Source organism: Melospiza melodia, chromosome 15, assembly GCF_035770615.1.
Source record: "Melospiza melodia melodia isolate bMelMel2 chromosome 15, bMelMel2.pri, whole genome shotgun sequence".
NCBI lineage: Eukaryota > Metazoa > Chordata > Aves > Passeriformes > Passerellidae > Melospiza > Melospiza melodia.
This window is the reverse complement of record NC_086208.1, coordinates 12991503-13016463: the sequence shown is the minus strand read 5'-3', so window position 1 is coordinate 13016463 and position 24961 is coordinate 12991503. Positions and strand designations below refer to the sequence as shown.

Below are 24961 nucleotides of genomic sequence, written 5' to 3'. Positions count from 1 at the left end.
GAAGAACTGCTACTGGGGGCAGAGTGGTGCTGTGGAGGTGTTTCAGGGGGAACTGGTGCTGTTAATGGATATTACAGGGGGAACTGGTGCTGTAGGGGGGCTGCAAGTGATGATGGCACAGTGCAGGGCCCTGCTGGTGCAGTGGGCATCCTGGGGGCGATCTGGGCTTGAGAACCTCGCAGAGGACGCAGCTTCTTTGGGTCTGCCTGCCGCTCCAGGCCCGAGCAGAGACCCCCCCACACCCCCCCATCTCCCCGCCGCTCCCCCCTCCCCGGATGAAGTGTGCGGAGACAGGCGGAGCGGCCCGTGGAAAAACACCATGGAGGGCCTGCACAAAGGGGGTTTTATTCAAATTTGTTTAGAGTTTAGCGGATTTGCATGAAAAATGTGTGAGAAAAGCCGGCTCCAATGACCTCATCCCCAGCTGCCATTAATGTTCAATTAAGTGCTGAATAGTAGCAAAGGGGGGACCGGCCGGGACGTGCAGAGAATCCAGGCTCGGGCGCAGACTGTGAGAACCGGGCGGCCCCCCCGACCGTCTGGCCCCGGCCAGCCCCGACGGGGTCCCCCCGCCGCCGCCCCGCTCTGCACCGCGAGGTGCGCCGAGCCCGTCGGGTCTCAGCCCGTCTGGGTTATTCCCCGGCTCAGCCGCATTCTGAAGCAGAGTGCCCCCCCGCCGCGCCCAAGGTGCGTGTTTGGAGGGTGTTTGCCCCCTCTCTGCGTTGCCGGGGCTGTTGTCGCTCCCCCCGCAGCCCGCCTCGCCCGGCCCGAAGCCGCTCTCCGCCTGGCAGACGGTGTCAAAGCCCAAGTTCAAGTCCACGCCGAGGGGCTCTGCCCTGGGATTCCCAGCTCCTTTCCATCCTCCGCCTTTTGTTCGCTTCTGACAATTGCTCTTTATTTCTTACACACCCCCAGCCTCCCCCCCGCACCCCCCTCCCTGCCCGCACTTGGCACCGTTTAGCTGTCTGCCTGCAAACTTAACAACCCCGGTTCTTGGTATAAGCACTCAAATTACCCTTCTTTCTACATATAAACACGGCCCGGGGTGTGCGGCTCTCCCCGGCCGCGGGGTCCCCCCGGCCCAGCCCGGCTCCCCCGCACCGACCCCGGCCCCGGCCGGAGGGAGTTTCTGCTGCGGGACACGGCAGGAGAACGCGAGCCGAACCCAGAACCCCCGCTCCGCGTGGCTCCCCCGGGCTAGCGCTCAGGTAAGGGAACACACCCCCCCGTTCGCTTTTGGGGGGCTGCCTCTGCTTCGGGGCGTGATGACACAGCAGCTTTCGGGGAGTGATGGGAGGGTGTCTCTCTGTAGGGGCTACCACATACTCCTGGCAAAACCGGCCCTGCCCGGGGCACGCTCCGAGCCGGCCTCCCCCGGCCGTGCGGACCCACCCCCGGCCGGGTGCGGCGGGGACGCTGCCTGGCGGGGGCAGTCGGAAAGCCAGGGGAGGCGGCCTTCCCAAACCTGCCTCTGCCCCGGCCTGCCTCTCTCCGCCCCCCTCGGGAGGGGAACACCCACCCGGGGAGCGGAGCGCGGGGCTGGGGGGCCTTTGAGGGCCGGAACCCCCCGGGCTCCGCAGCACCGACACCCCCGGAGCCGCTGCCCTCCGCGACGGGGCTTGGGGCGAAGCCCTCGCCGAGGGTCAGCGGCGCCATCCCAGGCGGGTCACACCTCCCTGTGCGCCGGTGTGATGACAGGGGCAGGGGAGGCCACAGCGTGCTGACTGACCCCACAAATAAACCCCTTTCCTGTGCCTGGGTAGTGCTGGGATAAACTGGTCGGGACAGGGCGAGTCTGGGGGCCCCGGGCAGATTTAGGTTTTCGGCTGATTTATTTTTTTTCTAAGATAATTTCTGGTGAAGGAGGGGAGGGTAAACACGCATGCCCCTCCACCTCCCGGGGCTAAAATAGAGATAACCGATGCAAGGAGCGAACACACCTTCACCGGGGAAGCGAGCGAGGTTTGGGAGAGCGCGAAAAGAAAGGAGGGGATAAGAGGCTGAGAAGGGACAGGGAGGAGGAGGAGGGATAACGGGTGGGGAGACCGGAGGGGATCCCCCGAACGCCGCCGTCGAGGCCAGCGCAGGGACGCGGGCGCCCTTCCCAGCGCCGCGGGGCGGGCCCGGGGACCCCGGCGGGGCCGTGCCGTGCCCAGGGCCGGGCGCTGTCACGTCGCATCGCGTCACGCAGCACCGTGTGGGATAACACGGCGCCATAAACCATAGCGGAACATGAGGACATACGTGTTCTTTATTTATGTATGGAGTGGAGCGCATAGAAGGCTGTATTGCATTGCAGGCGGGAGTCGTCCCCGAAGCCCCCGGGGTGTGGGGAGGTCGCGCTGTGCTGTCCCCGCCGAGGGTGCGCTGGGGTGGCCGCAGCCTCGCTCGGAGAGCGGGGACAGAGCATTCCCTGCTCCGCAAAACATAAAACATCCCTTCTCTCTCACGTGCGGGTTTGAAAATAGCGGCGTGGGCGCACCCGGCGCCGTGGGAGAGGCCGCGCTTTTTTTGCCTTTTTTTTTTTTTTTTTTTTTTTTGGTGGCTATTTCAAAACCCCACACTCGCACCAGTGCCTCCACTGCCAGTCCTTTCCGTGGGCCAGCACGCGTGAATGTACGCACGGCTGCTTCTCCCCACCCGTGCCTGGGGACACCTCTCGCCCCCCTCAGCAGAGGAACCAGGGGCGAGCCCCTCGGGGCACCCACCCGCGGCTCTGCACCCACCGCAGACCGCACACGGTGCCGGCCGACCCACAGAGGTCACAAACTGTCGGGGGCTCAGCAGCCGAGGCGAAAGTCGGAACCCTTTGGAAGGATGGAAAAGATTTTCCCCTGGTCGGTGGGAAATCAAAAATATCCCCGTGCATGGAAACAGTGGAGACTGGGGTCTGGGTTTGGGGAAAGCGGGACAAAGTGGGGGAAAAAGGAGGGATGGTAAAAGGAATGGAGAGTTGAAGGAGAGGATGGAAGAAAGGAAAGGGAGAAGGAAAATGAAAGGATGGAAGGGGAGAAGGAGGGATAAAGGGTAGAAAAGAAATGGAAGGTGGAAAAGGAGGGATGAAGGGTAGAAAAGGAGGGATGATGGGTGTAAAAGGAGGGATAGAGGTGGGATAAAGAAATGGATGGAGACGGGAGAAGGAAGAATATAGAGTGGGAGAAGGAGGAATGTAGGGTGGAAAATGAGGGATGGAGGGGAAGAAGGAGGAATGGAGGATGGAAAAGGAGGGATGGAGGGAGAAAGGAGGGATGAAGGGAGAAAGGAGAGAAGGAGGGGGGAAGGGTACCGCGCCCCCGATTGGCTGCTTAAGCACAAAATCCGGAGGTGGCTTTGCGGGGTGGGGGCGCGGAGGGGCCGGGCACTGCTGGGGGGCAGAGGTGGGTGCTCGGGAGGCTGCAGGCCCCCCCGGCAGCCATTTTGTGGCAGTACCTGCCTCGGTGCCAGGGCTGGGCGGTGGGGCCGGAGCCGAGCCCTGCCCGACCCTCCCGGGCCCGGCGGGGCGGTGAGGGGCGCGGGGAGGGGGCTGGGGAGGCCTCCACGCCACGGTGGGAAACGTATTACCGCGCCCGCCACGCTTGCCCATTGACAGAGATAAACATGCAAATGAGTCTCTTTGCATGTCATTAGCATACAGGCAGATTGTGGGGGGAGGGGCCGCAGTGTGCGCACTGCAGCGTGCTTTAATGCAACACCCAAACAGCCATTGCGGGTCTCTCCCGCCAGCAGCACCTGCGGCTCCCCGCGCCCCCCGCCGCGGGCACTGCCACCCCATCACCCCCTGGCACCCCCCCGGCCCTCCGAGCCAGCACCGCGGCTGTCCCGCCGGGCACCCGGCTCGTCCAGCCCGCCCGGGGCTGTAAGGCACAAGGATAGGCAGGGATAAATAAAGCCGAACCTCGGGAAGCGGCTCTTTTTGGGGCTCTTTCTGTGTTTTCACCTTTTTTTCGTGTTCTTTCACCTTGTGCAGGGAAGGAGGCGGGCGGGGAGCCCTCGGCCGCCGCCTCTTGCAGCCCCGCTCCCGCCACCGCCCTTAATTGAGTGGGTTGGGTGGAGTGGGGAAAGGGAGTGACAAAGCCGAGGAATTTGGGGCGGGAAGGTGCAGGGGAATGGGTACCCGGGCTAGGGGATCCCCGCGGCTGCCGGAGCCGGGCAGCGGCCGGGCAGGGAGCGCGTTTGCAAAAGACGGGCGCCAACCTGGGGGCTGTGTCCGTCTGAGGACGCGGCTGTGACCGCGACCCCCGCGAGTGCCGCCCCGTGCGTGCCCGCACACGCGTGTGGCAACCCCGCACCGCACGCGTGTCCCCGCTCGGGTGGGTGTGTCACCATCCGCGGGTGTAGGAGCGTGTCCCGCACACGCGTGTGTGCCCCAGAGCTCAGGGTGTTGGCACACACACTCCGGGCACCCTTCCGCAGCGTTTCTCCCGCGGGCGAGCACCGCACCCACGGCCAGGGGGGTGCGGGGGAAGGGATGAGGTGCGGGATCCCTCCCGGCCGCGCTTCCCCTCCGTGCCCGCCGTGCTGCGGCCAGGCTGGCACCGCGCAGGGCCCCGCCGTCACCGCTCCGGGTTTTCGTTGAAGGGGGAACAGCTCTGCCGTCCTTGCCAGGAGGGCAGGCAGACAGCGTGCCACGGGCCGCGGAGCGAGGAAAACGCATCCGAGGGGCAATTCAACCTCAGCGGGAAAAGGAGGGCACCTCCCGGGCACCTTTGTGTGCCACTCTCTGCCCCCCAAATTCCCGCACATCTGCGGGGACAGAGCGAGGAGATGCCCTGGAGCCGCGGCTGCGGGGCTGGGCGCGGGGCCCCGGGGGGACCCGCTGGGGAATGAACCCCAGCCCCATTTAGGGGGCACCGGGCTGGCAAGGCACCCCCTTTTCTTCTGCGTGCCCCCGAGACACGGCACAGCCCCCCGTCCCACACCTCCCCGAGCAGCGGCTCCTCCCTCTGCAAAGAAACCGGATTTTTGGTCCCGCAAGTACACCCGATTTTTATTTTTGCAGAGGAACACGCTTTTAATTCCTCCAAATAAACACGATATTAAAAAAAAATCTTGTAAATAAGCCCGATTTTTATTCTAGCAAACAAGCCAGCTTTTCTCCACCCCGGTGGTTTATTTCTGGCCGGGAATGACAAGGCGGGGAGAGGACGTGGGGCCGGACCGGGCAGTGTTTTGGGGAGGGGAGAACCCCAACTCCGGCAGGCGTTGAGAAATTAAATCGCCCTGGCTCATCTTCGTGTCCCATCACAGAGGAGATAAAAGCGCCGGCGAATTTGTTTTCTAACACAATTTTTAAAACCCCGAGTATGTCCTTTGCCCGTATGTCCTCGGGAGAGCGAAAATTCACAGAGCATTCCCGTAATGAATTTTTTTTTGCTGAAAATTCCTCCCAAACTCAGTTAATAGATTATGATTACAAATAATGCTGCCTCTTTTTTCATTGACTAAGTATACAATTGTAAATTAGAAACCCCGATGTTTTGGTATTAGTAGTATTTTTATTATAATAATAATTTTTATTATTATTATGTATATGGTTTGTTTTGTGTGTAGTGGGTTTTTTTAAGTTTGGAGGTTGTTTTTTTTTTTTTTTTTCAAATAAACCTGAAATATAATTTTCTTAAGCTTTAGCAGCCTTTCAGAAGAGGACTCCAGATAAAATTCGGAGTTTCTGCCTTTTAAAACGACAAAAGTGTTAAGCGAAGGTTCTGGGAGAAGCCCCGTGGCACGGACAATGCCGAGCGGGGATGACTCTGTCCGGCGTGTGCCACTCACGGAAATCATCCTTTTAATTTCAGTCTCGAGTAAGAGAATTCCACGAGTCTGGAAAAGTGATTTATGGAGACCTTGAGACCTGCGGCCGCTGGGGCGGCCCCGGCAATCCCGGCCCCGGCCCGTAGCAGCCCCCGAACCCGCTCTCCATCCCCCTGTGCCCGATTCCTGCAGGATCAGGACGGCAGGGACAGCCCTGAGCTGCCGGGCAAAGTTGGCAGCGCTCGTCAGGATTGCTGCCAGGGCTGTGCGGGGCTCAGAGTCCGGCCCGGCTCCGCGGAGCCGGTCCCGGTGTCGGTCCGGGCTGTCACCATCTCATGCCGCCCATCCCAGGCACAGCCCTCACCCGGGGCATCTCTGCCTCCGCTTTGGGGCAGCCGCGGGCGGGGAGGAGAGGGGAGCGCGGTTAACGAAACTGGGCTCTATTTCTGGCTGCAGGGCCGGCTCTTTGTCGCTGGCACCGGGCAGGGCGACCCCGGGTCCGTGGCACCCCGTTTCACCGTCGGGGCACGGCGGGGAGTCCGCACCGTCCCCAGCCCCGGGAGCAGCCCGCATGCCGACGGGGGCGGCGGAGGCTGCCCGAGCCGCTCGATAGTCATTAAATCAGCCCCGGGCTGCACTGGCGTCCCCCACCCACGATTCCCGCGCACGATTCCCGGCGGGTGTGTTTGTGTTCGAGCGGGCTTCCACCGGTGCCAAACCGCGGCCCGTCCCCACGGTACGGCCCCGAGGCTGCGGCGGGCGATCCCAGCCCGGTAACATGGGGAAAAGGAGGGGAGAGCCCCAGACCGGGCCGGTCCAGGGAGGACCGCTCCTCCCTCGGCCCGCCGGGACGTGGCCGGAGGATGCGAGGGGACCTGGAGGCGCCGCGCCCCGACGGCGGCCCCGCCCCTGTCCAGGGTCCTGAAACTCTCCGGGGCCGCCGAGCCCGCCGAGCCGCCGACGGGACGGGCCCGGGGCGGGGGGCGGCGGAGCCCCGCGGGGCGCGGGTGGGACCCCTGTGCTGCGGGGAGGGACTGCTCGGGTGCGGGGCGGGAGGCGTCGGTGCACGGGAATGCCACCGAGGAGACGGTGGCTCTCACGGCGGCGAGACGGGCCGGCAGCTGTAGGGCCGGCCAGCGGCCCCGACGGCGCGTTTCCATGCGCTATTCTTCCCCGATTTACTGCTTGTCACCGGCAGCTCAATGGGGGTCCCCCCGTCTGCGGGACCTGCGCTGCCTTCCCCCTCTCCCGCCCCCGCCGTGCCCGGGGCCGCGCAGAGCCGACCCCCCCTCCCCACCCCCCGGCACAGCGCTCTGCCCGTCGGCCGCTCCCCTGCGCGGCTGCGGGGAAGTTCAAGAAGTTGCCTGGCCCCGCTCCCTTCCGAGCAGAGCCAGCCCAAACACCAGCGCCTGCCCCGGAATATTTCACCGTCGGGCAGAGGGGAGGGAGGGGGAAGACGGCTTAAATCCACCCCCCCAAGCCCCTCGGGCTCTAATCTCCCATGCATCGTTACAACTGTCCGCAGCGAGGCGGGGGAGGCCGGGCTGCAATTAGCTATAGAGCCGCTCGCCTTGCAAACAGAGGGGCTCGGATTATTGCAAATTCATTTCTATTTTCCAGGCCAGCGCTTGTATTCTCTGTTAGCATAAGAATAGAGCCAGGCCCTGTGAACTCCTCCGACCTACTGACCCCTCTCCCCAGAAATGAATAGCAGCACTTTCCGTCCCCCCCCCTCGCCAGCCTCTCCAGCAGACTCGAGCCACGGCCTAAATTCCTAATCAGGGTAATTTAATATATCTTAAGCCCCTGGCTGCTTTATTTTCACTCCTTTTTTTTAGTTTGTTTTAGGCATTCACTGGCTCTCACCCCGTCATTAGAGATCCTTATTTGACGGATATAAGAAGCTGTTATGAGACTACAAGTCTCTTTTTATCTTCTAAATAAGCTGTGCTTCCCCGTAATTAGAATGGTGTTCCCAGCCTTTGAGGCCTTTCAGGGCCGCCTAACAAAAAACTTGCAGGAGCTGAATAATCCCGAAGTACAGACTCCCCGGCCCAAGCAAAGAGCCGGGACACAGAGCCGCGCCGGGCGGGGCAGGGCAGGGCAGGGCGGTGGGAGGCGGCGGGGGCACCCACGCGTGGGCTCCGCCCGCGAGTGTGCGGGGGTGGCCTCGCCCGCACCCCCGGAGCGCTGCGGTTTCGCTGGGACCGGGACAACGCTCATCCTTTGTCTGGGGCTCTGCTCTTAGAGCCTCCACCCCTCTGCGAGGGTCTCGCCCCCTCGCACACCCGCCCTTGCGGCAGCGTGGCCCAATCCCACGGGACAGCCGCGGCACCCGGCGCCGCCCTGTCCCCACGGCCCCGCGGTGTCGGTGTCGCCGCTCTGTGTACCGGGAGAGCGGCCCCAGCGCGGCCGGTGTGTGTGTGTGTGTGTGTGGGGGGGGGTCCCGGAGCGCCCCCCGGGAGCCTCGAGCCGTCGAGGGGATCCCGCCGGGGCGCGCCGCCCGCCCCTCATTGGTCAGCGCGGGCTGACGGGCGCGCTCGGGGCTCGCGGATTGGCTGGCGGGGCGGTCGGGCTTGGTGTCGTCACGGCTGCTCGCTCGACGGGGCTCCCGCGGGCGCGGGGACACGGGGGGCGCGTCCCCTGCCGCGAGCGGAGCCGGGCCGGGCCGGGAGAGCACCGCGTCCCGGAATATAGACACACATAGGTGTGTGAAATAGATGTGGAAAGTGGCTTTGGGATAATTAGCCTTCTTGATGTGGTTGGAGAGTTATCTAATCCAGAGGAGCCTAAAGGCATCATTACGGAGACAATATTTCAGGAAATCCAATTCATTGGAGCAAAAATATGACATTCATTTTGCTGGTTATGTTATTACAAATATCCTTCAAAGCCGACATTTCACACGCCCTCCCTCCCCCCCAGAAAAAAAAAAAAAAGTGAAATAAAATAAAATAAAATAAAATAAAATGACCAGACTAAAAGCCGCAAAGCTATGGGATGGGAGCTGGGAGGAGGAGGCCGACGGCAAAGGGATCAGCCCTCAGCTTCCAGGACCCGAACGCAGAGGGCTGGATAGGGCACGAAGGTGTCTGATGCTGGAAGGAGCTCCCGGAGTGGGGCAGAGAGCTGTGGGGGGTTCAGGCAGAAACAGCCCCAAACACGGACACCAGCGCGGCGGCTGTCGGGGGCCGGAGGAGGCCGCCCCGTGCTCGCCTTGCGCTGGGCTGCGCGCTATTTTCAGCTCTTCGCGGAGGAATTTGCGGGGCGAGCCGCGGCGGGCAGCGGGCAGAGGGCAACGGGCAGGACGGCGCTGCCCCGTACGACCGATCTCGGAGCCGAGCGGGGTAAAACCACGGCCCCTCCGGGCACGGCTTCGCCTCTGCCGGCGCTGCCCGGAGCTCCGCTGCCCGGGCACGGCAAGCGCCAGTGCCACTAGTGATACTGGTGCGACTGGTGCCCGCCGGGGAGCAGCTGGCCGGGAAAGGCTCTGCCGGGCTCTCCCTGCCCGGATCAGACGTTTCCCACCGTTTGTGTTTAGGGCCGGGGACAGGCGCGGGGCCGCAGCCGGTGATGGGGTGGCTGTCGGTCGGTCAGCATCTCCCCAAATCCCACTCAACGAAATCCGCTCCTTGGAGCGTCCCTCGCCTCCGCTCCGCACCCCACACCGCCGGGCACCCGTCCTGCTCCACTCTGGGGCAGGACACGCGTGGGCCTCCGCCGTCGTGCTGCGCCCCGCGCGTCTTTTTGTAAAGAGACGGGCAAAACGGGGGAGGAAAACGCTGTTTGCCGGCCCTGGCCGCCAGGCTCGGCTGGGAAGCCGGGCCGCCCATCCGGCTTCGGTTTCCCGAGCCATGCGGGGCTCCGAGAGGCCGATGTCGGCTCGTCCCGGCGGGGCGGCGGCGGGTGCGGGTCCCGAACCGCGCCCAGCCCGGCTCCTCCAGCTGCTGCCACGTCCCCGCTCCAGCTCGCAGCCTGGTTGTTTTGTTTAATTAAACTCAATGTCAGTGTTAATTTTCCGCCTGGCCGGGCAGCCCTGCCTTTGCCGGAGCCGGAGTTTGGTTACAGATGTCAACGCGCCCCATCGGGGCTGCGCCGAGCCCGTGGAGACGCGCCGCGCCGGCCACGCGTGGGCACGGCCCCGGGTTCATGGCCGTGGGTTGCGGGACTGGCAGAGAGCAGTGCCCGGACTCGCCCGGGATCCACCCCTGCCACTGGCGTCTGGGTCCTTGCAGGGGCGAAAAGGGTGGGCACTCATCGTTGTGATGGGTGTGGTGTAAAGAGCTGTGTCTGTGTGTCTCGCGTGGATTTCTACGGAGAATGGGGGAACTGGTGACAATCCGTCCCGGCGGGGTGGGGGGACACGCTGGGAAACCTGGAGGTGCGTTTTGGGAGGGAGGAGATCCTTCCTGATGCTGTAGGAAAGAGGTTCCCTACCGAGGTTCGTGCCTGGCTCTGGAGGGTAGAGATGCTGCAGGGACAAGTGTAGGACCCCGGGCCACTCCCAAACCAATGTCAGCTCTGGAGATGACTCCCTCCCTCCCCAGAGGTGTCCCAGGCCAGCCCAGGGCACAGGACGGTGACAGGGAGGGGACACTTTCTTGCCTGCTCTTGCCCGCTCTTGCCCTACTTTCTGCAGAGCCCTCAGCCCCAGCTCGTTCATTGCCTTTCCAGCATCCAGGGAGCTCTTTTCTCTCTCCAATTACTTTTCCAACCTTTCCAAATTTTTGGTGGCTGCAGCACCCTGGGTGGATGCAAAAGCAGCTTCCTGTGCCAGGCATCCAGCTGGACATCCGAGCCCCTCTTTCTGCAGGCTGGACTCTATTTAATTCCTCCTCAGACTGCAGCTATTGCCCAACCCCAAGATGCCTCCTCGCCCTGCCCTGTGGGATGCCCTCAGTGAGGCAGTGACCCACATGGCACAGGGTGAGCCTGCTCCTCACCTATCCTGCCCTCTTCTCTGGTCTATCCTGAGTCATTCCTGACATGGCTCTTGCCAGTGCCCAGGTTAATCTTTTCAATACCCATGTCTTGGAGTGCTCTTCCTCCATGGATGTAGCTGTTTCCTGGCCATGTAGGTGATGGATTTATTTTCTCTGTGCTCAACACTGATTTCCTCCTCCACTTGAAGGCCAAGTTCATTAGCACGATGAGTTCCTTCCCATAGCCCTCCACACAATGCCAGGTCTTACACTGGAGCTGCAGTGGATGTTGTTCTGTTGCTACTTCCTCCCTGCTCCTGGCACTTCTGAAGGCTCACACTCCTCTCTGCTGCGGGGCTCCGGCACTGGCTGCTCTGAGCTGGGAACCCCTCGGGTTTGTTATGCCACTTTGTCTCCTAACTTTTAACCGGTTATTCATTCCCCAGCTGCTTTTCAAACTTCCCTTCTCGGCAACAGGCTCAGCCTTATTTACCAAACAATCAGGTTTATTGCTGTTTCTCCCCATTCTTTGTTGCCATTTCTATCTGTTTTCCCCATTAAACTCAGGACGTTGTGGTTTTCCGGACCCCCCGTAGAGCCCTTTTGGGGAAGTTGGCTATCCTCCATTCCTATTTACAAAGACCGATTCACACAGGAGGCTAAACTACAGCTACTGAAATAGCCATTTCATATTTAGCTTCTTCTAAAAGCCTCCCCTCAAACCCATCTTTTCTCACTGCCTGTTTCTGTGCACTCGATCAAGCTGTTTTGCAACCAGGGCATCCAGGCCCCCATAGGACTGGGAGATTTTCTGTGAGAGGATGGTAACGCTATCCAGTGCAGGAAGGTCTTCAGTGTAGGGGTTCATACCATTTTCTTCTCCTTCCATTCTCTTCTCCTGCAGATTGCAAGCCCCCAGACACCCACCTTTGGTGTTTTTTATTTGTTTATCATCAGCAAACCATTCCTGGAAATTCCCTTTGTCCTGCTTTGTTGTTTATGTCGATACGGGGGAGTTCACCCTGGAGAGGAATTTGGGATGCGATCTGGGGGCTATAAGGGGTCACAGCCCTTACATGGGTGACTGGTAGAAACGAACCACCATATGCCTGCCCCACCCTGATGGGGGGGATTTACTTCTACCACCTGTCCCTAAAACTGCCCACACAGATCCCTCTCTTCTGGCGGTTGCCACGGTCCAACTATCCCAGTCCCTTTTCCAAGACAGGCATCACATCCCAGGAGATAGAGGATGGATGATGGTGGGCTCTAAACAGGAGGACCCAGAGGGGCTGCAGGGTTGGCCAGTGCCGGTCCCTGAGCAGATCCAGCCCCCTGGCATGTGTCCACCCTGTGCCTTGATGGAGGTGCAGGTGTGAAGAGCAGGAAAGCGGGCCCTGCCTTATTGGAGCGGCTCGTAAACAAAGCCACTTGAGTGGAGAGGATTCAGAGAGCCCAACAGCCGCAGGAAACTATAATTACGTTTAAATATTGTTAGCATCATTATCTTTTATCCGCCATCAGATTAAAACAATTATGGCATTTTCAGGAATTGTCCTTGGCATTCTCTTGACCGACGTTATCTGTCAGGCAGGAAATGTGATTTTCACTTGGAGAGGTGCCAGCCACAGTGCGGCCGGTCCCACAGCCCCTGCGATGGGAGAAGCCAGCAGCCAGCGTGAATTCCCATTTTATGGAGAAGCCCACATTCATCCCATTCCCTGTGCTCAGGCATCAGTCACTCCATTCTCGTCCCCATATTATTCAGAATTTCTACCAATTTGCCTTGGGATTGCCGAGCGGTGGCGAGGGGAGGCAGAGGTGGGGACACCGGGCTGTGCCATCACCTCTGCCGGTGGCTGTGGCAGCGTGCCGGAGCGGGTGGCCTTGGCAAACACAGCTCCGTGCCTGAAAGCTGTGGTGAGCAATTTACCCGAGGAACTCATTTCAGGAGATCTAGTCTAAGTTAATTAAAGATGGCTGGCTGGGGTCATCGCCTTGGCAACAATTAAGGGCAGGAAAGACGCCTCATTAGTAATAGTTTTTAACAAAAACCATAATTTTTCATATCAAGACAATCCCGGACGCATAAGACGGGGGGCAGGAGGATGCTTTCTATCTGGCTTTCTCTTTCCCCACCCTGTCTGTGGGTTAGCTCACAAGGCAGGACTGAGAGATGAGAAAACAGGATGGAAAGGAAAAGCCCCTTTGCAGATTTTTGTGCTGGCAAGGGTCTGGTGGCCAGTGGCCAGTGCCTGGGCAGCAGCACCAGAGCTGTGGAGAAAGGGGCACATGGATACTGGGGGTTATGCCTGGAGGGTGAAATCCAGTTTCATGGGAAGGGGAGAAGCCACGAACTGGCCATTGCTGCTGTGCAGGGGCTGCCTGCATATCCTGACCCAGGGAACATGGTGCCAGGCTGCCACCCCCAGCCACCGGCGATGGGGTTATTCCTCCAGCTGTGCCTTTGTTTTTTAATTTCCCCCTTGTACTCCAGAAATCTTAATGCCGCTGCCTACTAATGCCAGGCTGGGCAGAGCAGCTTTATTTTCTACTTAATTAACTGTCATCCAGTGATTGATCAATTAATGATGGAGCCATCATGGTAATGCTCTGGGAGCTGGTGCGCCGGGGCCAGGCCGAGTCATGTGCTCGCCTTCCCACTCCTACCTGCTCCGGCACCCGGCGCGCTCCCCCCGGCACCAGGGCTGTGCCGACTTCCCTCCTGACAGCAAAGGACACTGTGACAGATGGAAAATCCCTTGCTCCCAGGAAATTTGGCCATTTACAGGGCAGCTGCATGAGGGATTGGGGATGAGCGACTGGGGAGCAGGAGTGATGCTCCTGCCCTGCCATCCCTGACTGGTGTCTGGGGGTGGCAGAGGGGCCGCTTCCCTGCTGGACACAATGCCTGCTGCTGCGTTAAGCTTTAGCTCAAGCATTTCTGCAGCTTCCCCTCGCCTTAGTGGTATTTTGGCTGATTTTACCACCTGGGTGATGCTCTCACCGCTGACCAAAAGGAGTCAGGGTTCAGCAGAGCAAGCAGCAGGGCGGTTCTGCTCTTGGCCTCCTCCTTCTCCTCCAAAGTTGCACACACGGCTCAAACGGGAGAGATAAATATAAACTCCACTCAGATATCCATAGAAACAGAGCTGGAGATGGAAGACCCCATGCAGATAAAAACCTTTCTCCTTCCCACACGCTGCTATTCCCAGTATTATTCCAGAGCATTTTATAAAACCAGTAGAGCTGGGCAGGGAACAACAGAAATGACCAATAAGGTGTTAGCAGGAAAATCCCGGAACAGGGGAAACACTTTTTCTGCTGAATAATTCATCTATTATAAAAAAAACCCATCAGGATGTTTAAGAAGGGGTGAGGCTGCACCTGGAATAGCGGGGCCCGCTGGCACACACGTGCACGGGGCTGAGAGGGATGCAGCGAGGAAGTGGTGTGAGTCCTGTCGCTTAATTACTGTTTCCTCTCCGCGCCCTGCAAAGTGCTGAGATGCGGATTTGATGTGCTGAAAAGCGTCTGGCATCTTGTCATGCACCAGCCCATCTCCAGCATTCAACAGCTGGAGAACAAACCTCCCCACGCACCCCCAGGTGTATTCCTGCACCTACAACATCACTGCCTGTTTATCCACGGATCGGTCCCGGTGATAACGTGTTTGTTCAGACAACTCTGACGGCTGCTGGGGAAGAAACCGAGTTGGTACCAAAGGGAACCAGCCGCTGCTCAGGGCTGCGTGTGCAGCTCCTCCTCCCCACCGGCTCCAGATTGAGTTGTTTGTCTCATTACATCCCTGCACACACATCCGCACCCACACACCGACACATATATAATCCCGTGCGTACAGCCAGGAGAAAACCTTATATAGTATTATAAACATCGTGCTATTTTTTGAATTAAAGCTCAAAACCGTTCATTGGAGATGACACACGCAACACGTTCAAGCCCAAGAATAGGTTTGGAAGCAACTCGGGAAAATATCAATATTCTCCAGCGTTTCCTTACATCCCAAAACCAATCCAGCATAATTTCTGCTATCAATAATGCATGTTTACAGGGAGAAGACATTCAAGGAGGCCCATGGCTCCAGCCCATCCTCCCTTTAGGGGTGACGTTTCCGCACTTCCCTGGGCTGGGAGAAAGATTTATTTCACCTATCCTTATGGCAAGGAAGCTGTTTGTGGAATTAACCCCCCTGGGAGTTTTTTGGGTGAAGAATAGAGCCTTTTCTCTGCCTGCTCGGTGCCTGGAGGTGCTCGGTGGTGCTCGGTGTGGTGTGCCAAGAGAAGCTTAGGCAGTCCTTGGGCTCGTGCTGGCTGCCGAGCTCCCACATGTCATGGCCATGTGGAGCCTCGAAATAAGCTGAGGTTTGGGTGGCAAGGAAGGGTTTGCAGTGTGCCAAGGTGGGGGATAAAGTGGGGAGTGGGTGGCAAAGCAAATCTCCCTCGTAGTCACACAGGAGAGAGCAGAGAGCTGGAGAAATTGTGAATTCATTTGGAAAAGTAATGGCTGAGCACCCTCAGCATCTCCCTGGCTTGCCTCCCCGTTGTCTGCACCCTGTGTGAGGCAGAGGAAACTCGGCACATCCTGAGGGGTTTTTGTAGGACTGACCATGGGGTGGAGGAGGAGGAGAGGCCATGGGGAGATGAGCTGGCTGCTCACCCACACAAAGGGGCCCAGACCAGCGGTGCCCAGCATGCCCTGACCCCATGTGGGGCAGTCAGGAGGGCACAGATATAATGTGGCCAGCTCAAGAAGATGGTTCAAGACAGAGCTGGAGCAATTTAAAACCAATTAATAACTGTAAACTGTCCTGGCCATTGCTGTTCATTAGGCAACCACAAAGAAACTTTATTTTAGAGTTGCAAGTCCTCTTTTTTTTTTTTTTTTTTTCCAGAGAGAAACTTTTTAAATATGTAATTGGCTCTGGGAACCAGGACCCAAAGGGGTTGCAAAAGCAAGGGAAGCAATTGCCTTAATCAGTCCAAGATCTCTGATTTATTTATGTATTTATTTCTATTTCAAAGCAGTGCTGCTCATCATATCAGAGCCTTTAGAAGCACAATTATTCTCTCGACAGAAGAGCTAACCTAGGCTGCGATTATTTGCCTTTCTGAAAGGCAGCGGTTCCCCGTCAGCCGTCCTTCCCACGAACGCAGTCCCGCTCCCGCATCTCTCCGAGCGATTTTAGCATCTGAGAAACATTCCCCCCAGCCTTCCCAGAGCCACAGCCTGCCTGAACACCCAGCCTTTCTGCCGAGCTTCCCAGCTTCAAAGAGTGGGGCGAGCGTTCACTAAATAATGATTCTTTATTCCTGTTCTTTGGCTGCTTTTCAATCGGTGGTCGGCAAACGTGCTCACGCCTTTATGGCTTGTAAAAGACACTCGAGGTCACAGGTGGAAGGAGCTGGGCAGACCCAGCCCCAGGTGGGTTTTGGAACATGGGGGTTTGCTTGTGTTTCACCCCTGAGAAAAGCTTTATTTCCAGGCTGTGCCTGGAGCTGGGATCGGGGTGGAATTCAGAGGCGATGCTCTGCTGGCCTGCAGAGACAGAGGGTGTTCCAGCAGCGGAAGGGAACAAGTGGAAAGACAGGCAAAGAGGGAGCTGTCCTTTGAAAAGAAACCTTCTGGAAGGCTGCAGCGGGATGCCCGGGGTTGGATCAATGTCCCAAGCCCTGGCTGCCCACCCTGGGAGCACCCATCCACAGGGTGAGTGGGCAGGTCAGCGCTTGGGATGGGCAGGCTGGTTCCTGCGAGGTCAAGGGGGCCACTGGGGTGGATCCTACTCTGTTCCCTCCATCAGCGGCAAATTTTACCCCATAAAGAGACAAATCCCTTTTCAGTGAGAGCCCTGCAAGGATCCCCATCTTGGGGGGGGGCTCAGCTGCCCCATCCCTGGAAGGTTCCCACAGAGAGCACAGACACAACACCGCGTCCCCAAGCCACCACGGGGCTCCTCCGCAGCAGCACGAGCCATCCATGGGCTCGGGAGAAATCCTCGCGTGTTGTTTCCCCCCCATCCCCGTCCCTGCAATGCATATTTTGCGAAGGTTTAATTGGCAGCAATTATTAACTAGCACAGACCCTGGAAACCTGCCAGTCAGGAAAATAATGAACCATTTTAATACACATTCAGCCCGTAAACAAATGTGGCTGCCAGAGCCATTGCGGCCGCCTGGCACTGGGAGAGGCAGCACAGAAGATCAGCAGGGAGACCCAGGGCAGCCCCACTGTCCTTCTGGCACTGGGCTTGTGTCTGTGTCCCCAAGGCCACCCTGTGTCCCTGTGGGAAAGGCCTCACTTTTCCCTGGGGTGTCTCCACAGGACCCTAACACTGCCCTGAAATAGGAGCATCAGCAATGGAATGGAACCAATCCCATGTAAATTTAAGGTGTAGATTTGGGCTTTGGGATAGTTTTGATGGGTAGAACTGGGTCTGTGCACTGGGAAGTGGGCACAGGAGAGCCCCAACACTGAATCCTGCATCTCTCCCTTGCTCCCTGCCTTGCCCTGCATCTCTCCCTTGCTCCCACAAACCCAGCTGGGGTCCTGGCCCCTCCAGCCCGACTCTCAGAGTCACAGGCATAGGGAACAAACCCGCTGTCCCCTGGCAGATCCCTCCTTTATCTGCCAGCAGGCTGCCCCCAGACAGGCTTCCAGGGCATTCAGGCAGTGGGCAAACAGCCTCTCTGCCCGCTGCAGGCAGGAGAATGGGATGCTGTGTCCCTAGAACATCCCCGGGGCATGGGCATCCTCCAGCACCCCTCAGCACCCCCTGGCATCCAGCTTAAAAAGGCAGGACCCCCCTGCTAAAAAAAAAAAAAAAAAAAAAAAAAAAGTGGGACACAGGCTTGAAATTTTTCATTCAGGGAAATAATATTTCTGCAAAGGAGCCGCTTTAGGTTTATTCTACAAGGGATACATTTTTCCGTGTTATTTTTTAATTTTCTCTCTCTCTTTCTCTCTCTCTCTCTCTTTTTTTTTTTTTTTTAATAGTAAAATGGGCTGATGGTTCTTTTAACTTTCAGTAATTTGTGGAAATTAAAAAAAAAAAAAAAAAAGAAAATCATTTGCAACGCGACCCAGATTTAAATGGCACTCTGAAATGGATGTCGCCTGGCTTTGTTTTTTTTTGCTTTTTTTTTTTTTTTTATGAACTCACTCCCAGAATGGTGAAAAATCTCTCAAATCTAGATCATGAAAGTGTAATGAATTGTTTTCCTGTTTTTTTTAAATGTTCCTGACAAATAATTATTCTGTATCTGAAAGAAGATTAAAATAATCTTCATTTTACACATAGCTCACAGAGGCATATTTTACCATTGGAAAATAAAGTAAAATAGTATAAACCAGAGAGCCTTAAAATATATAAATTAGTAAAAAGGTGGAATCAGCTCTTCCCTCAGGTTCATGTGTGTAAAGAGGCATTTTTATATCTTGCCTGAGCTAAGACTATTGCTGCCTGCTTTCAGAAGTGGTTTCTTCCCTTGAATTAAGTACCAAGGTAGTAAAGATACAGTATTTATAAGCCAAAAAATAAAGCAGGCACAATTTATTAAACAGCTACAATGTGACAATAAATAATTTTAATGTCAATCAAAATCGGATTATTGTCACTGAAATTTGGATTGAAAAGATAAAAGCCTGAAAGGAAGAATTGAAATCCAACACTGGAGACGATTCCAATATCTTTGTTCCTTGCAATAAATATTTTGGGTGAGAGTTTAAACCAGCTCATTCTTAATTTGGGGGGAAAAAAGGTTGGCTGTGGTAGACTTTTAAGAAATATACTAAGAAAATAAATTCATGTTTGGGATTGGTGAGAAGAGCTTTTATTTTTTTTTCTTGTGAGAAATAAAACAATTTTATTTTATTGTATTTTTTTAAAAAAACACTTGGGTTTTAATTTTCTTTTCAGTGTCAGGCAGTGGCAGGAGAGGGATGCTTTTCTTGACCCAATGAATATTCCTCCTTCTTCCTCCTATTTTGGAAAACCCAAACCAGCACCTCTTGAATTAAAATCGGGCACAGCCGCCCGTGATTTGGGATGGGAATTTTTTGGTGTAGCCTCACTCCAAAGGCCCAGGGAGCCCTGGGTGCTATGGGGTGCTCTGTCCCCATCAGCCCCAGCCCCAACTCCCTGCCTGCCCTGCTGGGCCTTGGGGACAAGGGCCCTCTTCCAAAACCCTCTCTGCAACATTCCCCTTTGCTCCCAGGGATATTCACAGGGGTAGTATGTGCATCCAGGATGAAAAAAGCCCTTTCTCAGGGTGGTAAAAACTGCAGTAATTCTCCTGGTGGGGAGTAGGACATGTAGGAGAGTGGAGGCCAAAGACACAGCTCTGGGAGACACATCCTCGTTGCCTATTTTTTAACCCCAAAATGAGGATGATGAGGACGGGGTGCAGGCAGGGCTTCTGGCCTCTGCTGGATTACCCTGAGGGGCTGAGACCCTCTGGGTAGGAGAAGGGTCCCTTCCTGACAGCCTTGCCCAGCTGCCCGCCTTGGCACCGAGTTCAAACCGCGCCTGGAGCGGCAAACATTCAACTGGAGTGGCCGAGGCAGGAACACTCCGTGTGTCTCTAGGGCAACGTGCTCGTTCTGCATCCCAATAATGCCCAATCCTTCCTCGAGACAAAGCTCCCAATTGTTTTTACAGGGATTTAGGTGCATGGTATAAATAAATACGCATATTTATATATATTTAAAGGTGGGCATGTGCTCACCAAATTAATATCCGATATTGGTGTAAAGGCAGGGTGTCAGAACACGCAGGGATGGAGGTGTGGGCTAGGAGTGGGATGTCTAAGTTTGTCCCCAGAGCGGCTGATGGATGGACAAGGAGGGGGCCGGGTGGTTTTAATCAGCATGTGTGTGTGTGTGACAATAGTTGGGTGAAGAAGGGGACCTGACACCGGCATCCTTGATTTGTTATAAATCACACACATAAAAATTGGGGGGGGTGGAAATTAAATCTTGGGGATCGCAGTTCTTTTAGTGCCAACTCAATCCCCAAGCTGGAAACAAAGCTTTGCCAGCCCTGAAATAAATGATGCTTCACCTAATGGCTCTTATCCCTTCCCCACTGCCTCCGACCAGGCAGCTTTGGGGTTTTAACGATGCCGATGTGATGAGAGGCAACGTCTGGGCCTGGTGCTGATTTTTACCAGCAAAGGTAGCCCTGCCAGGTGGGGTGGAGGCCCTGGGGGACTCGTGGTGGGGAGGGGAGGCTCGTCCCCATGTCCCCAGGTCCCCGCTCGGCCGTGGCTCCGCTGATGCTCCGCAGCCGCCGGGCTCCTCTCTCTGCTCAATTGCACAGCGCGCAAATGGAATCGCTCTCCTCGCTGTGTTTGTGGCCATGGGAGTGGAAGAATTACATTGGGCTGAAAATAGTATTTACTTTTACTGATTGAAAAATAGATGTTAGGAAAAAAAATAAAAAAAAAAAAAGCAAAAGCAGGAATTGAAACTATAATTACAACAAACCATATGTAAACTCTCAGGTAAACACTGATTATACTGTGTCATTTCAGCCAGACTTTATTAGCGAGGGAAGAACAGAATCTTCTTTCTCTCTCCGCCCGCGGCGGATGCAGCACGCAGGATCCCACTGCCTGCCATTTGCAGAATACTTCTCACCCTAAAAAATCTCAGGTTCGTGGCCTGATCCTGCCTAGCTCTCATCAGCTGCGTTCCCTAGATGAGCTGTGCCATTCCCCTCCCGTGACTACAGAGTGGGGCTCCCGGGGAGCTGCTGTGGGTGCAGGTCTGAGCTGGCTGCTGGCACATCCTCTTCTTTGGGGAGAGCCAGAGAAGGGTCTGGAGTGTGCCAGGGAAAGAGAAACTCGGGGTGTGGGACCCAGCCTGCTCACTCCTACAGTGTCTTGGGATGGGATGGGATGGGATGGGATGGGATGGGATGGGATGGGATGGGATGGGATGGGATGGGATGGGATGGGATGGGATGGGATGGGATGGGATGCCCCAGGTGCAGAATCCCCTTTCTCTCAGGCAGTTCATAGGCCTAGCTGCAGGTGGACAGGGCTGGTCGGATCCATCCTTGGAGGAAAGCTGGAGGAGATGAGTGGCTGTATCCTTGCCAGGCCCTTTGCTTGCTCCCTAGCAATGGAGCCAGACCCCCTTGGTTGAGGAGCTGCATCCCCAGAGCTCAGCACCCCAAATGCAGGAGAGAAGCACGGTTGGAGTATTGTCCCTGGACATCTGTGTTACACAGCATCCCCCTCACTCGCTGCCACGGCACAAGGTCCCATAAAGCCTTCAAAATCTCTCCTCCCTGCCAGGTCTGGTGGAGACAGAGCAATGCCATCATGACACTTCAGTGTCCACTGTGTCACTCTCGGGACACTCCAGAGCAGTTGCAGCATCCCCTCCTCTGCCCTGCAGTGCCAGGGTCACCCTGCAGCACTGTCCCCTTCGGGTGAATATCTGGGGAGCTCTTGCCGCAGTTGCCTTGCGGGGTGGGTGAGAGGAGATAGGAACGGAGGGGAAGAAGGAAACCACGAGCAGCGTGGGGAACGCCAGGTATCCTCCTTACACAACGGGGCCGAGGGCTCGGCGGCCTTACAGCTTTGCCATAGTGGCACCCTGTGGCAAAACGCATTACTACAGCTGGCGGCCAAAGCGGAGGGGACACGGCCCGGGGGCCTCGCCCTGGGGGCTCGCACCCTGTAAGGACACACACGCAGGGATGGGATGCGGGGCATGAACAGCCGGGGGTGCCCTCCACCGAGACATCCCATCGCGTGTGGCGGTCACACCCATCTCCTGGGCTCACAGGGATGCTCATCCAGCCCGGACATCCCCAGGGATGGGGCTGGAGCCCGGGCAGGCTCGCTGGCCATCGCACGCCGCTGGCTTGGGGCTTTCTGGCGGCACCGAGGGGCCGGGCTGTGCGGCGATGGGGAGCGGGGTGTGTGCGTGTGCTGGTTCTCTCCTCCCGGAGCAGACCCCGAGTGACGGAGCGAGCTCTTTGTCTGCCTTCGCCTGCCTGTCACGGCTCCCGGCGTTTCCCAGCCACCTCGCACGGCGCGCAGCCACTTTGGCAGGAGCTGTCTCGGAATTTTAATGCGGCTGATTAACGCGCCGCGGTGTGATGGTGGAGCCAGCCGTACCCCTTCCCCAGCCCTGCTTTTGGGGGAATGAATGGCCAAACCCAGCCAGGCACCCCCGCTCACGGTGCCTCATCCTGCTCTGAACTGAGCTGGAGAATGGGACTGGAGGCAGGAGGCGATCCCAAAGGATCCCAGAAAGCTGAGGGGTGTGACAGAGATGCCTCTGCCATCCTGGCGCAACGGTGACAGAGGTGGTTTTGGGGCTGGCACAGGGATGTGCCAGGGGTTGTGGCACTGCATGACCGACAAGGAGTTTTGGGAAGGGTCACCTCTCCCTCTGGGAGCAAGGGTGAGCAGCGGAAAACTCCAGGCAGGGGGAGAGGGTGGAGAGGAAGCCTGCGTGTGGAGCAGGGAGAAGATGGCTGAGCAGATCTCTGTGCCACCCAGGAGATGATGAGGGGGAGTTATTGACACAGAGGACACACTGCTAAATTTTCAATCTGTCCCTTTCTTAGGTGGTGTTGACAGAAGAAGATGGGTAGGAGATTTCAATGGCAGGCACACGTGTCCCAGGAGAGGGTGAGACACCACCAGAGATGGAGCAAGAAATGAGCCTTGGACAGCTGCAGGAGAGAAACCCAAACCTTCTCTGGAAACTAGGGTCACCTGCAGGCTGGGGACACCTTATGAAACACCCATCCCTCCAGACATCTGGGAGCATCAAGCAGCCACCAGGAGCTGGCATGGGTTCCATGGGCACTGGGGAAGGTGCAGAGCACAGCAATGAGGGTGGCAGGTGCCACTCAGGACCCACCTCGCTGCTGGGATGTGCCCATGGATAGAAGGGGAAATGTGAAAGGGATAACAGGGAATCAAGGAAACACAACAGCATCTAAAGTAAAGGGGTGAAGACACTGAACATGTGAAACAAAGGTGGTTTGGGCTCAAATGGGAGAGAAGATCCATACCTGGAGCATCTCCTTCAGTGGGAGATGATTTCAGAGAGGTTGTGAATGTTTGAGCTGGCTCAGGATTTGCCTGGGGAAGGTTTGGCTGGTGTTTCTAGCATGATTGCAACCAAGCCAGCTCTGCAATGTTTATTCATGGTGGGGAAGGAAGGGACCAGCTGACTTTTAGATCCCCAAAAGCATAAAGAGTGGGAATGGGCCCTTTTCTGTGATCATGGACAATGATTGTACTACTTCACCTCAGGGCTTTTCAGTGTCAGTCAAGTCCCAACAAATCAAATGATGAAGAAAGGGGGAATAAACCCCAATGCAAGCAAGGCAGCACAACCTCCTCCCCTGCCTTAGGGCTGCCCTTACTAAAATCTCAGTTGATCCTATTTTTGGGACTGAAAGGTGAACTCCAAATGCAGAGCAAACATCCCTTTATGGGGTCTCTCTTTTCACCCTTAGAACAGAGACATCCCCATTTCCACAGCTGCTGGGTGCAGCCTCCTGGTGCCGCCATCACATCCTTTTGTCCCAAGCAAGATCTTCCTTTGGGAAGGCAATTTCATTCCCATGCACCTTCCCTGATTCTCTTTGGGTCTGTGTCCCCTCTCCAGCATCCCTTCACCCTATTAATATCCTTTGACTGTCCTCACACCTGCAGACAATCTGGTCCCCAACCACCTCCACCTCCCCCCTTCCTCAAAAGCTTCCCTCAGCTGTCTTTAAGTCGTAGCTGAAATCTGTGGTATGTAGGAGGAGAAATTCAGTCTGACAGCAGTTTAAAACACCGCACTACTTGGCAGATTTAAATGCTATTTTAAATATAAGCTATGACACAACGGACAAAAATAGCATTGAAAATACCCTGTCATGTTCCATATTGCGAGGAATAGGGAAGCAGACCAGGCTAGAAAGGAGCAGAGAGAGGGGCCAGATGGAGAGGAGAGGTTATTTTGTTTGTTTTAAAGAAACTGGATAAATGTATTTTGTATGTGACTGAGTAAATGTGTTTTATAGAGCAACGAGCCAAAAGAAAAAAAAAATAAACCTTCTCATGAAAAATCTACATATTTTATTTGATGTGGGATCTGCCAAAGCAGGTTTGCTGCTGAGAGGATATATTTGTTATCAGGTTGTTTTGGAGATGCTCAACACCAGCAGCCACCAGCTACTGAAGACCACTTGGTCTCTGCTGAGTCTTTTTCTTCCCTTTATTTATTTATGTTTTAATAGGAATTTGCTCTTAAAAAAAAAAAAATAGAAAGAAAAAGACATTTCAAATACCTGGAAGTGACTTTTCACCTGTGACTCCCAGCTTGGTGACCCTGCACTGGAGGAGTTGATGGATTGCAGAGCTTGGCTAGGAGTGTCCCTGTCCCTGCAGGGTCAGCCCATGGGACCAGGGAGGCTGAGCCAGCTCTGACTGACCAAGGTGCCTGGGTGTGTGCCTGGGACATCCTGGGAGCTCTCCAGACCCTGCAGCATGGTTGCTTTCTGGCATGGGTAGGAAACATCTGGAGCATCTGGGCCCTGAAACTGCAGGGCTGCAAGGAGAGGTTTCCTTATCATTTTTCCTGAATGCCACCACTGCTCCAAGCTGCTCTCTCATCTCAGCATCTTCTTCCCCACCCCTTCCCACACTCTGTCTTATAGGGAAGGACAAACATCTGTCCGCGCTTTGGGTTTGTCTCATGGGGCTCGGTTTTGGCTCCTTCCAGTCCCCCCAGTATAACCAGCTGTAAATCTGGTCATGAGAATGACCTGAGGAGAGTGCAAGAAACAGGGGAGAAGTCAGAATGTGAGCAAGTCTGGGCTGCAGCACCATGAGACACGCTGGAACGCCTGGAGACAAGGGCTGGTGTTCCACACTAGACTGTCCCTACCTGGGGACAGGCACAGGGCTGGCACCCATGGCACAGAGGTGCCAGATGCCAACTGTGTCCCCAAAGTGGGGCAGAATGCAAGGTTCTCTCCCAGTACAGGATTGGGGCAGCTCTGCCTCTGGCTGCCTGATGGCAATAGCAATTGCCCCTCTTGCTGGGGTAAGGATTTGATCCTGACAACACATCACAGCACAAGTTACCAGGGTGGCTGAGCTGCCAGGGCTCTGATGAACACCCTGGCAGGAATTCAGGGCTCCCCAAGCCTCCTGCATCCACTGCTAATCCAGCTGCAGCAGCTGAAACCAGGGGCAAAGACACAGAGTGAAACATTTTAGCTATCATCTTAAAAAGGTCTTTTTTAT

General features: G+C 56.4%; 1 long non-coding RNA gene across 1 annotated transcript; it reads left to right on the top strand.

Moving 5' to 3' along the window:
- The first annotated feature begins 1028 nt into the window (after window positions 1-1028).
- LOC134425319 (uncharacterized) lies at window positions 1029-23980 on the top strand. The gene is made up of 2 exons (XR_010029634.1): window positions 1029-1208; window positions 22276-23980. It is a non-coding gene; the product is annotated as an uncharacterized LOC134425319 (long non-coding RNA).
- The last annotated feature ends 981 nt before the right edge of the window (window positions 23981-24961 follow it).